Source organism: Cupressus sempervirens, chromosome 11, assembly GCF_028749045.1.
Source record: "Cupressus sempervirens isolate cs-2001-9-10 chromosome 11, ASM2874904v1, whole genome shotgun sequence".
Taxonomy (NCBI): domain Eukaryota; kingdom Viridiplantae; phylum Streptophyta; class Pinopsida; order Cupressales; family Cupressaceae; genus Cupressus; species Cupressus sempervirens.
This window is the reverse complement of record NC_143128.1, coordinates 549089828-549109359: the sequence shown is the minus strand read 5'-3', so window position 1 is coordinate 549109359 and position 19532 is coordinate 549089828.

The window sequence follows — 19532 nt, the reverse complement described above, 5'->3', positions numbered from 1 at the left end:
TTATAATGAAAAGGCAGGGAGATAATGGATCTCCTTCTCTAATGCCCCTGGAAATATCAAAAAATCCTTCAGGTGTCCCATTGATTAGAATAGAAATCTTAGGAGTGGAAATAAACTTAAAGATTAGATTAATCCATTGATGTGAAAAGCCAAAAGCTTCTAAGACCTTGCAAAGAAAATGCCAATCAACCATGTCGTAGGCCTTATGTATATCTAGCTTCATAAACATACATGCTTCTTTATCTTTAGTTGCTGAATGTATGGTTTCCTGAATTATAAGAATACCATCCAAGATAGATCTCCCTGGAACAAAACCTTTCTATTCTTCAAAGATCAATTTTGGCATGAGATCCTTGAGCCTGTTAGCCAAAAATTTTGAAAATATTTTGTAAATGGTATTGCACAAGGCTATAGGGCAGAAGTCACTAGGGTGTTTCAGCCCATCCTTTTTAGGAATCAAGGTAATGAAGGAGTAGTTGATTTCTACTAGAAAAGATCCACCATTTTATGATGCTTCAATCGCTTTCCATAGGTCTTCCCCCAAGATGTCCCAACACTTTTGGAAGAAGAAGGCCTGGAAACCATTAGGCCCTGGTGATTTGTCAAGATTCATATTAAAAACTGCAGTCTGGACCTCCTCCAAAATTATTGGTCTATTTAGATTTTTTTTATCTTTAGGTGTAATTAGTTTTGGGATAAATTTAAGCATTCTAGATTGGGCCTCCCTATTTGATCCTTCATAGTTATTGAGTAAACTTTTAAAATGGGAGATTAACATGTCTGCTATTTCTTGCAGGTTCTCTATGTGCAAACCTAGGAGATTAGTGATGCTAGTTATTTTATTTAGAGATCTGTTATAAATGGTTGAGTTATGAAAAAAAATTGTGTTACGGTCTCCCTTATCCAACCATTTCTCCCTAGATTTCTGTCTCCAAAAGGTTTCCTCTTTTGAAATGATATCTTCCTATTTCACAAGAAGTTCTTTTTCTAAAAGATATTTCTCATAATTCATGTCATTTCTTATAATATCTTGATTCATATTTTTAAGTTTTTCTTCATTCTCCAGCTTTTCTTTGAAAATATTGTTGAAGTGCTCTCTGTTCCACCTTAAAATGTTTTCTTTCAGCAATTTGAGCTTAGAGATAAAAATGAACATTTTAGACCCTTCAAAGCTCACTTGAGTCCACCACATCCTGACGAGTTTAGGAAATTTTGGATCTTTAAACCACATCTTTTCACATTTGAATGGATTTTTGGGTGGTTTAGATGGTTCAGATATCTCCACGCATACTGGAAAATGGTTTGATCATGCATAAGGCAGGATGGAGGACTGGAAGTTTTTATTATAATCCGTGAAGTTACCTATTATAAAAAATCTATCTAGCTTTTCCGCAATATAAGCATTATCCTTTCTTTTATTATTCCATGTAAATGATCCATTACTTAATGGGATTTCTAACAAACTATGTTTATCAATCCATACTTTAAATTCTAGAGATGAGGGTGCAAGATGTTGTGTACCTCCTACTTTTTCATCCAAACTTATAATAGTATTAAAATCACCCCCCATAATAATAGGACTATCTTTATAATTTAGTAAAACTGAACCTAATTCATCCCATATAGCTTTTTCCCCTATTATACTATTCAGACCATACACATTAATTAGAATGAATTTCATGTATGATTTTAGACTATGTATACTAACACACATCCAATTGCTACTGTTCACTAGATACTGTAGATCTACTTTCTTCGAGTTCCAAATAATACCTAAGCCACCAGATGTGCCTACTACTTCAAGAAAGAATGAATCCCAAATACCTAGCATATTATTTAATTTGGAGCCCTCCATCTTGTTTAATTTTGTTTCTTGTATTAAAATTATCTCTGAATTAAAATTCTTTAGATATTGTTTAATTAGCCTTCTTTTTTCTAGGGGCATTTAGGCCCCTAGCATTCCATGTTGTAATCCTCATGGTACCCTAGGAAGGCACTTCCCCTTCCCCATATATAGAAGCTCATCAATTTTTCTCTGTTCTTTGCAAAGTCCTTTAGTCTCTCGTAACTCCTCCAATGTTTTCCTACCTCTTTTTCCTTTAGGCTTACCATAAATTGGAGAACTCGGACCTTCCTAATTCATATGTAATCCAAGCTCTTGCTAATATTCACTCAAGTTATGTTCTGATGGAGACATGCTATCCCCTATTTTTTCAAATTCTTCATTCTCTAATTCCCTACATATCTTATTCCCAAGGTCATCCTTCTCCAAGCCCTCATGATTGAGATTTGCCAAATTTCGCATGCTTGTCCTATTCTTTTCCTGATTTATTTTTTGGATTGATCCCAATTTGCTTATCTTGCTTTATTAAATTGTCCTCCATCTCAATCCTTAATATATCCCTTCAGAGATCATCAGTGGTGTAATCTTCCCCCCCCTAATTTGATGATTTTTTTGTATCAACTTCTCTTTCTGAAAGACAGTGTTGTTGTTTATATTATCAAAATTGAAGACTTGTATAAGTTCCTTAGACAACTGATCTAGACACTTATCATCTACATCTGACACTCCCACCTCTGGAGGGGAATTTAGTTCCTTGTTTAGAAAAATTTGGACATCTTTTACAATAGATCCTTCTAAGTTTCTATCGACCCGCATCTCTAGCGGGTCAGCCACTGGAGTAAAAGGTGAGGTGACTTGATTATCAGGTGTCTGCCAGAATTTAGAGGCTCCTTTGGTTCTTTTATTTCTAGGGGTGGATAGCTCTGCCTTAGAGTTTATACTTAGTGCCTACTGCTGAAAGTCCTGTCTTACTATCCTCGATGGAATTTCTTCCATCCTAGCCTTAGGTGAGGAAAAAAGATCATTTTTGCCTCACCTAAATCATGAATCTCTGATGTTTCTGAAGCTCTAATTTGTGACTCTCCTTGTACTTCAACTCCTTTATCTACCTCTTTTATTTGGCTTAATAGTTCCTTATTGTGATTCAAATCCCTTTTTTTATCCGTACTAAGGGGAAGGACAACCGTGACATTCCTTGCTGACTCATTTGAATTCTCTTGTGATAGAACATCCTCTTTGATATCTATTTCTGAGTGATTCCTCATTCTTTCAATATCCATTCTTTTGCTTCCTTCTTCGAGGTCTATTTGGGCAATATTTGTAGTTTCCTCTTTCTCTATTTCCTTATTTGTGGTCTTTATAATTGGTATAATGATCTTCTCTAAGACATCAGTTTCTCTTTTACTGATTACTTGCTACTTTTTTGAATTGCCAAATTTTCCATTTTCAGTTCTGCTTGTATCCTTACCAATTTTATCTGCTTCCTTTTTCTTTTTTCCTTTCTATCTTTTTGAGGATATACCATCCAAACCAATCTCTATATTATCTTTAGGGTTAGATACTATTACTGATTTAAGCCTTCTTTTTTTTGATAATCGATCATCTGTAACTTTGGACTTCATCTGCTCTTTTTGATCTGCATGATCTATCTGATATTTTGTTGGACAATTCTATCTTTTGAGTTCTCAAATTATTTTGTTCTTCATTATTCTCATCCAGGGAAATTTTCTTCTAAAATTAGAGGTGAGGGGAAGGATTTTGGGCATAATTTTATGAAATTCATCAAATTTTAAAATATCAACTATTTTCCCTATGTATATCTGAAAGTTGATGTCATATGAAACTTTACTAGTTATGAATTGCTTCAATTTAGATGGATGATTAAAATTGAAATTTATTACCATCTTGACACTATTACAGCAATAAAAGGATGCATCAATACCTCTAACCTTGCCAACCATAGTCCGTATGGATTTAATAGTCTCTTCTTGACATAGCTCCGGAGGAAGAGAAGGCAAGATAAACCAGGAAGGCATAATACATTCTACTTGTTCTATATTAAAATTCTATGACCATTCTATAAATTTAACACAATTCCCATTCAAAAAACATTCAGAGACTGAAAGAAACTCTTTTTTAACAAATTCTTCTAAACATTGTAAATATAAAATTTTATCCAAAAAATGGAAGATACTTACCTAGTCCTCACAATTTTCCTCTAGCCAATCGGATAATAGAAGGAAATTTTTTTGTGGAAAATTCCATATTGCAAAGATTCCTCCCTTAAGACATTTATTCCAGGTGTCTTTGACTTTTTTGATTGAAATTCTAGATGGTTCATCCTCAGTTTCATGCAACGTCAAACCGATAGGTGGGCTAGAGTTTGATGTAGGGGATTTGTTAGTGATTCTATGGTGTAGAGGGGTATAAGATAATGTTGAGTCTGAATTAGATGAAGGCCCTCCCACTTGAGGTGTTTCCGGATGTGACTGAACCAATGAATTTAGAGAGGATTTAAGAGGCTCCGAGCATGCGTATTTTGTTAAATTAAAGACTTGAATTTGATTGTCTAGATGTTTGACTGTGAAAAATGAATGTTTATTTGGAATTTCAAATACCCCTGTGTGTGCGAAAGGAATATTCAAAATGGGGTCCTTGAAGATATTTTCTTTCTTTTGCCATTGAAGCCCTCTATTTCATTGCTAGCTGAGAGACTCTTTTGCGGTATGATTAAAAACCTCAAACCTATTTTCTATTTCTACTATAAATCTGTCATCTTGTTTGTTTTGGGGATTCTTCTGGTGCCATTTTTGGCCATTGTCTAGAGGGGATCTCTGCCAATTATTCCCCTGATTGCTTGAAATCCTTTTCCATCTCTTTTGCAGGAACTACTTTCCTAAATTTTTTGCGTGCTTGAGGAAGTTTGGCATTTTCATTCATAAACATAGCAGAGCTATTTTTTTAGAAATAGAAAATTATATGTATTTATTTCATAATGGAAATTAGTTAATAAGACTTATAGAATTATTTAATTATTAATGATTTTGAATTTAATAAAATTAACAATTATTTTATTTTAAATCAATAAGGATTATTTTAATAAATGTTTATCCTTAGATTATTTTCAGGAAATTGACCTCAATAATGTGGGTAATTTTATATATTTGAGTCAAATAAATGAATGGGTTAATATATAAAGTAAACTGAGAATCTTATACAGTTGAAACATACATTGAAACACAAACTAAAACCTTACTTTTAACTCTATTGTGTATTTTCAAAATCAAATTCAGCTATGAAACCTATACTTTGTTTTTTGTTTGTTGTCCATGTTTTGGGGTTTTCGGGTTGTCCTAGCTTGACTAGTTTAGGATGTTTACTAGAGGCTTGGGAGTTATGTGAATGTGATGCTATGTTGTTTTGATCTCAATCTTTTTAACCCAAACATGGCAATGTGATGGTATGCTCTATGATATGTTTGTATTTACTATTCATTATTTCTTTTCAATGATCTTGTGTGACACTGAGGTGAATGTATGACCTACTTGACTTAACCATTTTTGGAGTCCTTGATTAGTTATATTTGAATTGCTTCCTAGTCGCTATGATAGGACTGAAGTGTTTGCTATGTTCTTGATGATGTCATGTTGTGACATGTTTGACTTAACCATTTTGAGTCATTGATCAATGTTATTGGGATACTTTCTGGTTGCTCATTGAGAACCAATGGATATTGTGATTTATCTTTGATGCTTTCTAGTTTCTCGCAGAGAACTAATGTGATTATTATGATTATCTTTATAATGCTTTCCAGTAGCTTGTATAGGGCTGAGGTGATTTTTATATGATTATTGATTTGTGCTTTTATGAGCCTAGGGTAGGTTATCTACATGTAGTGTCAAGAAGTGGCTTACAATGGGGGTCGAGGCTTTAAGTGACTGCCGAGGTAACTCATTGTAAGTTGATTAATAAGTAAAAAAATTACATTAAATGAAAGTAAAATGAACCTAATAAGAGTCTTTGTATGTTCTCGGCCATGCCTCGAGTGCTAGTACAGACTAGGATGGGAGTAGAGAGAACACTTGGTTGCAACCTTGCATTTTGTAGGATGCCTCCTCAGTACGAGAGGATACTAGTGGTTGCATAGGGATCACTAGGGACCCTAGGGTCCTAAGAGATTGCCACGGTAACTCCAATATGATTCGTGCAATGATACTTGCTCGCTTACATAGTAGGTTTCATAGGTGTCTTTGTGTGCCTCTAGGTATAGATGTCAACCCATCCTGGAACCCTTTGAGTTAGAATAACTTTAAGATCTCCTGGACTTAGGGATTATTTCTATATTTTGTTTGATATGTTGTTTGGGACTTGAGACTATCTCCTCAGTGCAGTGGGAGTGGGCCATTTAGGTTCCATATAGTCAGGTGGTAGTGCTTTTTACTCTTACCATTGAGATCCGTCCATAGTCACTGTGGTTGGAGCTTCCTTGTTTGCATTTCTTTTCATTCTATCTATGTATCTTTTTGATGGATGGTTGTATTTCATGATGGATGGATGTATCATGTATGGTGGATGGTTTCATTTATTTTATTATACTTTGCAGCATGGATCCGAGGAGGATGATTTATTTCTATTTCTACATATGTATATTCTTTTAGCCTTTCATACCCTATGACATATACAGTGGATGATTGAGCATTCCGAAATTAATTTGCCAAAAGGCATTCAAAACAAATTTGTATTATTTAAATGGACATTGGACTTTTAATTATTCTTTCATATGGATGTGGTAGTTGTTAGATTTAGTATTAATCAAATTCATATGTGATTCAACGTCATGGGATCCTTAAGAAATGTAACTTGTTATGTATGCTTTTAATTGATTGTATGTTACTGCTTCCGATGTTATGTGTTTGATGTGTTTGTTATTCTTTCTTGTTCAAAAAAAAAAATGTTGCCAAACTTAGTAAAACTTTAGGTAATCTCTTTTGGATTCCTTGCCAGGGTGTTACATCGCGTATCAAAATACCTATGTTATAAAAATATTACATTTGCATATTCATAAAGGGGTGTCTATTATAATATAAATTTTTTATAATGTTATTAAACATATGAGCAGAGAGAGGAACCATTTTTCTTGTTTTTGAGAATTGGTTTCCATAACTGTCAGTCAACAACAAAAACTAAAAAGATAAATAAGCCAGAAAGTAGGTTTAGGGGGTTCCACTTCTTTTCTTCCTGAGACTACAGATTGGGTGTTACTATACGAGGGAAGTCTTTCCAGATTTATTCCAGTTCTTTAGAGGCTATGGGAAGCAAAGCTTGTGTTTATTCTCTTTTTCTAAACTGTGTTAGAGAAAGGGATAAGTTTTGAATGTTAATGTAATGTAAGAGAAAAGAGTTTTAGTTTTTCTTTTAGATAGTGATTTTGATTGCAAATATGTAATAGGATCTTTTTTTTCCTTTACACTTTAGAGAAGGGATACTGGAGGATAATTGCATGTCAAAACTTTGGTTTTGGGGCAGTTTCCTTCCACTGATCACAACCTTTGTGTTATTTTCAGTTTTCTCTAAAATACATTTCAATGTCACTATTTACAGATTATGTTATCATTTGAAGATATCTTTAACATCTCTAATTCCTCATTTCCTCAAGAGGATGTAAGATACTTTCTTTGTGTTTGTTTACTTCGTGATGCAGTGTCTGACAAATGAACTTTGTGTCATATGTTGTTTATTTCTTTTCAGTCACTAAGTTGCCACATCTACTTTGTGTTAATGGGTAGATGTTTGTAAACCTTTGGTTCTTTCTAGTTAAAAGAATCCTTATTTAATTCATTTTAAATCATGTACACCCACAAGTAGAAAACAAGTAAAATGTGCCCCATACCCCTAGTCTTCTTGTCCATGACATCCTCAAAACACTATTGGGGAGGGAACACTTAGCAAAGCAATCACCGTAGACAACACACAAAGAAGATAAAGCTAATCATATCTCAACAATTTTAATGTTTAATTGCATGTGTGTATGTCACATGGTAATTTCTTCAAAGACGTTCATATGATAGTGAGAAATATCATAACATCCTAAACTATAGGTAAAGTATCCAAGAAGTGTTAAGAAATACTCGATGTCAAGAGGGAAAGTGTTGAGAAACACTATTTGTATAAAAATTTCCAAAGAAACCCTAATGCATAAAATGACCCTAATAAGATAAGCATCCATGCCCCCTAAGATGAGGACAAGAGTCAATTCCAGTCTAGGAAAGGTATGGTGAAGCAGATGAATCTAAAGTGAGACTGATAACATAGGTGTGAGGTTGTCAAGTAGCACTTGTTTCCAAGTTTTTACCACTTGCTAGATTTTTTTAGGATTTCTTTTGTATTTTTATTTATTTTTAATTTCATTTTTTTGGTGGTACATCAAAGATCCTATTGCTAGGTTTTCACTAAGATGATCACCTTTTCAAGGCATTTTCTATTTTTTTACGATTTTTTCAAGACCATAAGACATATACAAAAAGTTGAGACCAAAGAGCATTAGCCATAGAACTTTTTTATATGTAGAATGTTGATAGGCTCAACAAGTTGTTCCCCTTTAGGTTTAGAGAGTTGACATGCACCGGATCCAAATGCTGATATGATGATGTAAGGACCCAACCAATTAGGTTAAAATTTTCCTTTATGTTCCGCATTTTTCTAGTTCTTAAGATTCTCTTATAGAACAAATTCACCCACTTGGAACTCACGAGGATGGACCTTTTTGTTGTAGGTAGTAGAAATGCTTTTTTGATAACCCCTTATGTGATCAAAAGCATCCTTGCAATGTTCATTGAGGATTTCTAGCTCATGTATCCTCATCGCTCTATGATCTTTATTAGTTACCAACCCTTGTAGAGAGACTTGCAAGGAAGGAATCTTAACTTTTAAGGGTAGGACAACCTCAAGACCATAGACTAGTGAAAAGATGTAGCTCTTGTAGGAGTACATACAGTGGTCATGTAAGCCCATCACATTAGATTGATCTACAAGTGCCAACCTGTACCTGATTTGTGGATAGTTTGATGCAGGATTTTGAGTAGCATCTTATTAGAAGCCTCATCTTGGTTGTTCCCGTAAGGATAGTATATTGGGGACCAATGTTGTTTTATCTTGAATTTCTTACAAAGTTGCTTAAAATCCTTGTTTTTGAATTATCCTCCATTATCAGTAATAATGGATGATGAGATACCATACTGACAAATAATATAATTGAGAATAAACAAGGCAACATGATTTCCTGTAGTAGCAGATAAAGGTACAACTTCAACCTATTTTGTAAAATATTCAGTTGTTGAAATGATGAATTTGTGTCCATTGAACGAACTTGGGTGAATATTTCCCACCAAATTAAAGGCCCACTCTTGAAAAGACCAATATGTGATAGAAAAAATGAGGCCATGACGAAGAGTATGAATTGAGTTAAATTAATTTGACACTTCTTTCAATATTTAGCATATTTGACAATATTAGCCTACATAGTTGGTCAATAGTAGCCTGCCCTAAGTAGTTTTTGAGCAAGTGCAAGGCTATTAGAGTGTGCCCTACAAATGCTATCATGGACTTCAACCAATTCCTTTTCAAACTCTTCTAGTTATAGACACCTAAGAAGTGTTTCATCTAGATCCTTCCCATAAAAATCACCAAAGACAAGGGTATAGTGAGAGGTATTTCATAGAAGTTGGCATTTTTTGTTACATATGAAATTTTCTAGAATTATCTGATTATGCAGGTAGGAGAAAATGGTGGTGTAATGAGAGGGGTCATGATCAACAATAGTGCAGATCACATGATTATTGAGGGAGTCATATGCAGGATGATGTTATTCTTCCACTAGGAACTCAAAACATGACTCATGTTCTTGGAATTGAAGAATAGATGATAGAGTGGCTATAGCATCTGTAGCCTTACTTTTTGCTCTAGGAATTTTTTGAAATGTCACAAATGTGAAGTATTTCCCTAGGGAATCAATCAATTTCTTGTAAGGTTCAAGCTTTTCATCTTTAGTTTGATAATCATTATTAACTTCATTAATAACAAGCTGAGAGTCTCCATAGATGTGTAGCTATGTGATATTCCATTCGAAAGCCATTTTAATCCCATTAGCTAAGGTCTCATACTTTGCTATATTGTTGGTGCATGGAAACAAGAGTTTGTAGGACTTAGGGATTGTATACTCATGAGGGGTGACAAACATGATTCCTACACTAGCTCCATTCTGGGTGTGAGAGCCTTTGAAGAACATCTTCCATGTTCTTTTAGTGACATACATGATGGAAGCATTGAGAAATTCAATCTACATAGGAGCTATATCTTACAATGGAAAATCAACAAGTTGAGCAACTATTACTTGTCCCTTAATGACTTTGCATTTAATGTACTAAATGTCAAATTTGGAGAGAATCATCATCCATTTAGCGAGACATCTAGTAAGAGCAACTTTACTTAGTAAATATTTGAGGGGATCAATTTTTGCAACAAGATACACTATATGGGAAAGCATGTAGTGCCTAAGGTTTTTAGACACAAATACCACTACTAGAAAAGTTTTTTAAATGTTTCTATAGTTCACTTCATAAGCCACCAAAGTGTGACTAATGTAGTAAATAACACGTTCTTTTCCATTCTCATCACATTGTGCTAGCAATGCTCCTAGAGAAGAATATATAGCTGAGATGTATAGAATCAAAAGGTTTCCCTTGTACTTGTGGCATCAATATTGGAAGTTTAGCCAAGTATCCTTTGATTTGATCTAAGCTTGCCTGACATTTCTCATTCCAGATATAGTTGGAACCTTTGTGCAAGTTCTTGTTGAAGGATTGTGCTCGATCAACTAGCTGAGACATAAACCTCCTAATGTATTGAAGACCTCCATGAAGACTTCTTAATTGACTAATGTTCCTAAGATGAGGCATTTCCATAATGGTTTGAACCTTTTTTGGATTGACTTCGATGCCTTTGGCAGATATGATGTATCCTAGTTAATTTCTTGATGTGATGCTAAAGGCACACTTTTTGGGGTTTAACCTGATCTAAAACTGCTCCATGTAGTCCAATATTTAACTCAGGTCATCGAGATGTGTATCCCTTTTTTAGATTTTGTCAATGTGTCATCAACATAGTCTTCCATATTTTTATGCATCATGTCATGGAAGATAATATTCATGACCCTTTGCTAAGTTGCTCTCATGTAGAAAGGGCATGACATTCTAACAAAAAGTACTCGATGCACATGTAAAGGCCATTTTATCTTGATCCCTAGGGGCAATTTTGATATTATTATATCCAAAGAAGTCATCCATTAAAGAATACATTTCATATCCCATCATCATATCCACTATCATATCTATATTCGCAAGTGGAAAATCATCCTTATGGCATGCTTTATTCAAGTCTCTAAAATTGGTGCACACACAAATGGACTTGTCATGTTTGGACATAGGCACAATATTGGAGATCCACTCTGCATAGTCCATAGCTGGGATGAATTTTACACTTATGAGATTTTCTAGTTCTTTAATCAAGAGAGCAACATGTGGGTGCATTTTTGTCAAATTTTGTTGGACAAGTTTGACACTAAGAGAAATAGATAGGTGACGCATGATATGATCTGTCAATGTCAGGCATGTCTAAATAGGTCCATACAAAGTTGATATTTGTTTCTTGGAAGAACCTAGCAAATTTCTCCTTTTCTTATATTGATAGTGATTGACCAACATGAATGATTTTAGGAGACACTTTTGTACCAAGATTGATAGGCTACATACGTTCAATAAGAACTGAAGATCTATCTTGGAAATAGCTAGGTAGATTACCAAGCACCTCATCCTTAGGCTCCTTAAAGAGGTTTTTACCCTTGGATACATCTTTATTTTTACTTTTTTGGGGTTCAAACACCACCACAAAGTGATTTTCACCATCTGAATGCTTTTTTAAATTTTTCTCTTGATTTTTTTACTAACGTACTTGATATATGTTTTTTTCATGTTAACTGCAAATTTTTTGGTGTAAGATATCATAGGGTCAATGACATTAAGGCAGCAGATGATCTCTTAGTCATTCTGAAAAGATAGTAGTTCCAGTCTTTGGTGTTGAGTAGACCAATCTATGAGATCAAAGTAGATCAATGAGAGCGAAGTAGAGGCCTCAAGGTTGTTGATGTGGAAGGAGTAATCTCTAGTGACATGAGAGTTTGAGCCTATACGAAAAGCCCCAAAACAATCCAAATTAAGAATAGACCTAGAGAGACTAGTGTGATCCATTAAACTAGTTTGCAAACTGAACTCATTAGACCCTAGACTAGATTCATTGCCTATGTTTGGTTGGGTAGCATGGACATGGTTGAAATTCACTCCAAAATCACAAGATGCATCTGAAAGGGATTCCCATTCATATTTACTAGAATCTATACTCTAGTTATGGGCTATCAAGTGAGCAATGATTTCTCTTATCCTTCCTCTATTAGGATCTTTATGATTAGATTCATCATATTTGTGTTGTCTAGAGGTGGAAGCCTCAACATCATTATGGGTGACTATTGATTCTTCTCCCCTAAGGAGAGAAGTAGGAGGCATGAAATCCTCTTCTTGCAGGACAATAGTAGCAAAGGGTAAATCATCCTATGATTCACTAAACATGGGAGCCCTTCTATTGAATCTTGGTAAGTCAGAATCTAACCCAAAGCCTAATCCAACATTATCTCTATTTTGCATCCCTTGGTATAACTTAAGGGTTCTACGTGAGCTTTCTTATCACCAATTAAGGACCCTTGGCCATGATAGCCCATGTTTTTCAAAAAATTGTATCCCTTTCCATAACATTTGGGAGAAATGGGAGTAGTGACAGTAACTTCCTCTACATCTTCCTCTTCCCTATAAGTCCAATCTCTTATAGCTTGATCTTATTTTCTGCTTCTAAGGGAATAGAGGATTGAAAAAAGGTCCCAAAAATGGTCATAGCAGAAGTCGAGGGCTTCATTTTTTCCAAAGGTTTCCCATAAGATCAAGGAGAAACTGAAAAAGAAACAATAGAGTCCAAAGAGTATTTTCCCATACCAGGGCTCATCATTTTCAATTTATGTTCATACTCTTTGAGGGATGGTTTGAGCTCATGAGAAGAGTGATTGTGGGGGACTAACACTAGTTTAGCAATAGATAAAATGTTGATAGACAATGAATTGCCCCCTAGAACAACTATCTTGGTACCATTGAAAAGGAATTTTATACACTAACTGTACATTGATGAGATTGCTTACATGTCATGGATCCATGGTCTTCCTAGAATTAAATTATATGCCAATGGGATGTCTAAATATTGAAAGACTATATCTTTTTCAACATTACCCACATGAATCAACAACACAGTAAGGCATTCAAAAGGTCGTTCAACCTCATCATAGGCTTTGATGGTGATCTTTTACCTAGGGTTGATAGGAAATTCAGATATGCCTAGATAATGTATAAAATTGAAGGAGATAATGTTTAACCCAACACCATTGTCTATGAAGACTCAGTGGATGTGAGTACAAAATATTTGGACTTGGATGTGTAGGGCTAGGTTGTGGGGATGACTAAGTGACTTTTCATCTTCTTCAAATTATGTGAGATAATGTGGTAAAGAGATATGATTGACCATTTCTTGGAATTTCTCAACATCAATATCCATAGGAACATTGGTTGTGCCTAAAGATTTCTCAAGAATCTCCTTATGCAAAGGAGATAGTTCTAGCAACTCAAAGATTGAAATTTGTTCAGGGATTCGTTGAAACTAAATAACAAGGTGATAGCTAGATATAGCTAGAGTAGCCCCCTGTTTGGCTAAGGAAACATGCTTAGGATTCTTTGCAACTTTAAGGACAACCTTGGATTCCCCCCTAGTAACAACATTGAGTGTCTCAGCATGCGAGGAGGAAGGTTCCGCCACCCTAAGAACTACCTTAGGCCTAGTGTCCCTATGATTTCTTTGAGCATTGTGTGTATGTAGGACTACCTTAGGTCTTTGATCATCCATGTCATAGTTGGGTTTCTTGTCAAATTTAGGAATCATCATGCAAATATGTTCAACAGGCTCTAGCATGTTTATGACATTTTTAGCATTAGTGTAGGTGTAGTTGATCTTTGCATCATGATCTTTCTTGTGAGCATGGGATGATTCCCCTTTTTCATATTTAGGTAAAGGTTGTTTGAAGGCCTTATGATCAAAATTTTTTACTTGGTAATCCATTACAACCTTTCCTCCATCAATGAGGTCTTGGATAACATCTTTGAGATTGAAGCATTTCTCGGTGTTATGTCCCTTACTCCTATGGTAGTTGCAAAAGTGATCATCTCTCCACCAATTGGGTTTGACAGGTGGGTTATAGGGATATATGTTGTCTAGAAGTGTGATAAGCTTGTTTGCAAGAAATTTCTTTAAGAAAATTTCATAAGATTCTACCATGGGTGTATAAACACACTTTGTCTTGGAAGATCTGTTTGTTTTTGTCAAATATTTGAGACTTTGTAGTATCTTGTTGTTTTGCAACATAGATATCATTGGAAAGATTAAAGGTTGATTATTTGGTCTTAGGAGCATCCTCTACTCCATCATTAACAACATACTTATTTTTATTCCAAGGTTTATTCTTGTCTTTTCCATTCTCATTGTCATTTTTTTCTTTGTTCAACACAATGTCACCTTTCCTAATAGCAACATCTTCAATCTAGTATGCACTTTAGACCATGTTATTAAAGGATGTGAAAAACTATTTCCTAAGGTCATAATCGAGTTCAAGTACAAGTGTATTGACAAAAATGTCAATCTTCTCATTGTTAGGAAAATTTTGAGGTTACTTAGAGTGTAAAGATCTCCATCGTTGGGGGTATATGGCAAAAGGTTCACCTTGTTTTTTCTTAATGTTGCACAAGTCTAGCATAGTGATGGGATGTTGAATGTTGTAGGAATATTGGTGAATGAAGCATTGTGCAATTTTTTCAATTAATTACTTGAGAGGAGGTGAAAAATTTGTGAACTATTCCATAGCTTGGCCTCTCAAGCTCCTACGAAAAAACCTCACAAGGTAAGTGCCTTCATGAATAAAATCCATGGTAAGAGCATAGAAGTGTCTTACATGATCGTGAGGATTTCCATTTCCATCATATTTTTCATATTTGGAAACCTCTATATCCCTAGGAAATGGGATCATGTAAAGACTCCTATCAAAGGAAAGAACACATATTGATTCTACAAAATAGGTCTTGGGTTGTTCCTTGGAAACTTGTAATTGAGAGAGTTGACTCTTGAGTTCTCACATTTCCTCTCTCAAGATCTCAACTTTAGTAGGTTCTCCTTTTTTGATGATTCTTTGCACATCAAAATCATGAGGGAGTTTACATCCCTTATTTGTCATGTATTGTAAATATTGGCCCCCATTTTGTTCTAAGGCCTATAGCATCAACCTTTGGGCGACCTCATCTTGTTGAAATATCATGAGATCTTCGCCAGTGATTTTTTCATTGACCTCACTTTCATGATGTGATTGTGAGTGTCTAGGTGGTGAAGGAAATGGTCTCGTATTTACTTAGGAGTTCTAGGAGGTTTTTTGTTTCCATCATTGACACCAAGAGGAATGTTCTCAAAAGGATTGCTATAGTAGCCATGTCTATTTTCAGCATTTTGTGCATGAGCATCACCTCAACTTGATGATAGGATCTTTTTCTATCACTACTACATTTAACCTCATTTTTCTACCAAAATTTTTGACCATTCACTAAATAAATTTCATTTGGTCGGAATGTTAAGGCAAAAAATTTCTTTTTTTTACATGTAAGCCCGTGTTGGTCAAAATTTCGACCAACATGGGGCTTATGCATAAAAAAACAAAAAAATTATTTGTAACTTTGTCTTTCCCACGCATGGGTTTTCTATGATGATGACCGCTACTCCCACCCACATGGGAGATGCTTGGGGCTCAAAACTAAGGAGGATGGGAGTCCTCTTCCCATTACCATTGCCAAATTGCAGCATTTTTGAGGCTAAGGGTTCGGACATGGACTTCATCAATGTGGCCTATAGCAACCTCATTCATGCCCACTAGGATTTGCTCTCTCAAATTGCCTCTTCTCTTACCCCGTTAAGAGTAAGCCATGTTTTTCTCAAGACCCATAGAGACCATGTACTTGCCAGACAATTCTTCAATTGGGTTGGGTAGCATAATGGCTTCACCCATAGCATTGAGACACATTGCTTGATGTTTCAAATTGTGGTCAAGGTTAACAAGTTCAAAGCTGTTGAGGCTGTCATGAAAAATGTCATTGCACCCAAGGTAGGGAATCCTAGTCTTGAAATCTTCCAAACCTTGGTGAATACATACAAGCTTTGTGATTCTACTCCCAAGGTATTTGATGCCCTTTTCATGACTTATGCCCATTCCAACAAGCTCAAAAATGCAAGAGACGTCTTTTGCAGAGCCTTTTTTTGGTGTGTACTAGTTTGATCTTTAATTGAATAGTTTAAACCAAAAAAAGGGGCTTTTAAAAAATTTAAATCCATCCTCTACAGGTATTTATAGTTCCATCGCCTTGCAACATATTGTGTTTCTAAATTTTTATTACTGCAGTTCTCTAGAAAATTAGACCCGATTCACAGGCTCAATCTAGAAATGTAGCTATAGAAAAATTTTATTTATAATAAAAATATTTGGAAAACAAACAAATTTTATTTATTGTACAAGAGAAACCCGCTGGCAACACATCCCAACCACATAGTGTCTGAACCACCTTAAAACTTAATATAAGCGGCTTGGCAACATCACATGTAAACCCATTTCCTGTGGCAGGGTCAAAAGACACCATTTTTTTTGATGAAATTGTCTAACCATCTAAATTAAATTTAATACATGAGTAAAATAATCGAACAATAAATTTTGGAAGGATATAACAATCACTCTCCCAAAGTATCTAAACAAGTCGTGCCCAGAAAATAGAAACCATAAAAAATATTTGGGCAGTGTCCACAAATAGAGAACCCTTGAGAAGGTAATGTAATACTAGTTGAAGGAGGGCCTAAATTATCCTCGCTTTTTGAGAAACCATAGTTAATATTTTTAAAATTTTCATGGATAATTATAAATAAGTTAGTTGAAATGCATTTGAATCAACTTGTATCCAATTTTGACCCATTTTCAGCATTGTCTTTTGGTTGACCTGTAATAGTTTTGGTTGGGACTTCAGATCTAGTATTATAAGGACTGAAAAGGAACTATGTGACTAGATAAATATCTCACTACAGTCAGATCTTCTGCTTGTGAACTCAGCTTCTTTATACACAAAGTGAGAGGTGATTTGCTTGCTCTTTTCATAGTGCTGCATTATTAAGTGCCCAGATGGCATTTGTAAGCCTTCAAATTGGCACAGAAATGCTTTCAAGCAGTGTCTACTATATATTACATTAATATTTCTTCTGGGAAGACAAGACTTTTTATTGTTATAGATTGAACATTGGGATTGGAGCTGCCTTGAGTAAGAGAGGTCTTAGGAGGACAGCTATTGACTATAGGATCATGAGGGTTTGCATTGGTGATTTTCTTGGTTGATTTAGCTGACTCACTCTACCTATTTTTATTTTTTTCCCACTTAGTATGACCGAATAGGAATTTATAGGAAGTTCACTTGATTTTCTCTAAGAAAACAAGCTAATTGGGTCTCATTTTTTCAAAGTTGTATGCATTTTTATTAGAACTGGGAAATCAGTCATCATTAATTTGTGTACGAATAGATAATCTCAAAGCCCTTAAAATAAATTGAAGCAACATGCTTCTTGTGAAACATAGAACTGACATTATGAAATGAAGATGTTGGATTTGATTGGAAACAAGTTAGGAAGCAGTGCATGAAATGAAAAAAATCAATAAAAGGAATGAGAAAAATTGAATTTAAGAGAAGATATATCAAGAAGATGAATTATTTGTCGCTTATTTTGTAAAAAATGATACTCTAGGAATCAATTATTTCTCTGATGTATGGATCATACCCACATCAAGAGAGTTCTACAAGTGTCATGCCAATTGAATGAGAGGAGACATGAAGCTCATCTAGACTCTAGTAACATCTTGGATAATAGAACAGTGGATGGAACTGGAATTAACTCATTTGATTTTCTAGGTCATGAGGCATACCTTCTCTAACAAAATTTTAACCCACTTAGTACACCAGTACAGAAATTTATGTGAGCTTTGTGGCAAGGTAAGCATATTTTATGATGATATTGTTGTAACTACCACACAAGACAAGGGAGAAAAATGTGGATACAACAGGGGGGACAAGAAAAATAAAAAATAAATTATATCAACTTGTGGAATCAATAACTACAATTGTTTTGTAGGATTTACTTAGAACAAACACGAAAGTACTCACTGCCGGTGTTGATCCATATGGAAATTTAGAGTTCTGAAAAAAAACCAGAACAAGCCTATTAGCTCAACTTCATGTTCATAATTTTGCAATTACAACTCAAAATGACACCATTCAAAAAGTGCATCGAAAAGTTTCACCAATTATAACATAACAAAGAGGTGCAAAACTTTGATTGCCACACATCTCACACTATGTAACAACACGAGATGCATGGTTGTCTGATTGATTGTGCAATTATCCATGTAGATCAAAATATAGACAAGGTGATTTGAGATAAATCAATCTCACACAATGAAGTTGATTTGTCATCAAATTCTAGCACCTCGCCTCGCCCCTAAGACATTAGTCATTGATTCGAGATTAATCAATGATGGATCACAGAGATGCGCATCAACAGTAGTTGTGATGTTCTTTCTACTATCATCCACTCCCTAATAGCTCCATGATCCATCTTCCTTATTAAAGAAAGCTAACCTTCCATTACCTTCTGTAAGGATGTAGATATAATTCCTCATTTTCAAGAATTTGTGCTTGGATAGACCATCAAATAATAACTGCTTACTCGAATTCAAAATCCCCATCACATCTGGAGGCATATGTGAAATCAACTTCTAGGATGGGTTTGGGTTCGAAGTTATATTTATATTGCTCTCAAACTCCAACTCCCACAAACACAAACACAATTGACATGAATCTTGTGTTATGAGAACCATCGATGAGTCACATACAACTAGGTTGGGCTCCATTCTCCCACCGATTTCAAGCAAGCATACATAGAATTCTTGAGATGTGTAATCTTCTTTAATTCTAAAAACCATGAGCTTGTCCATGGAGATGCCAAAGGTACACCAATATAACTCCCTGAAGAATACAAGATCCCTAAATGTTGATGTGGTCCATTTTGACTGTAGAATAACTCATGATTCACTGGGAAAATCAAAAATCATCTGATGGCTTTACCTACAAAATCATTGACATAGTTGATCAAAAGTATTTGGAGAGTCATTCCAAAAACTAACCCAATTAAGGCAAGAATGGACCATGGAGGACTATGTGATAGAATCACAAAGGCTTTTTGTCTTGGTTACCAAAATAAGTGAAAAAGAGACTCACACACCTACTATGGAGGGACTATAGAAGGGAAATTTTCATTTTTCTTAAATCTAAGCCTGTGTTGGTCAAAATTTTGACCAACACGAGCTTAACTTCAAAATCAAAAATCATTTTTAATTTCATTAATATTTCATTGAGTGTGCGAG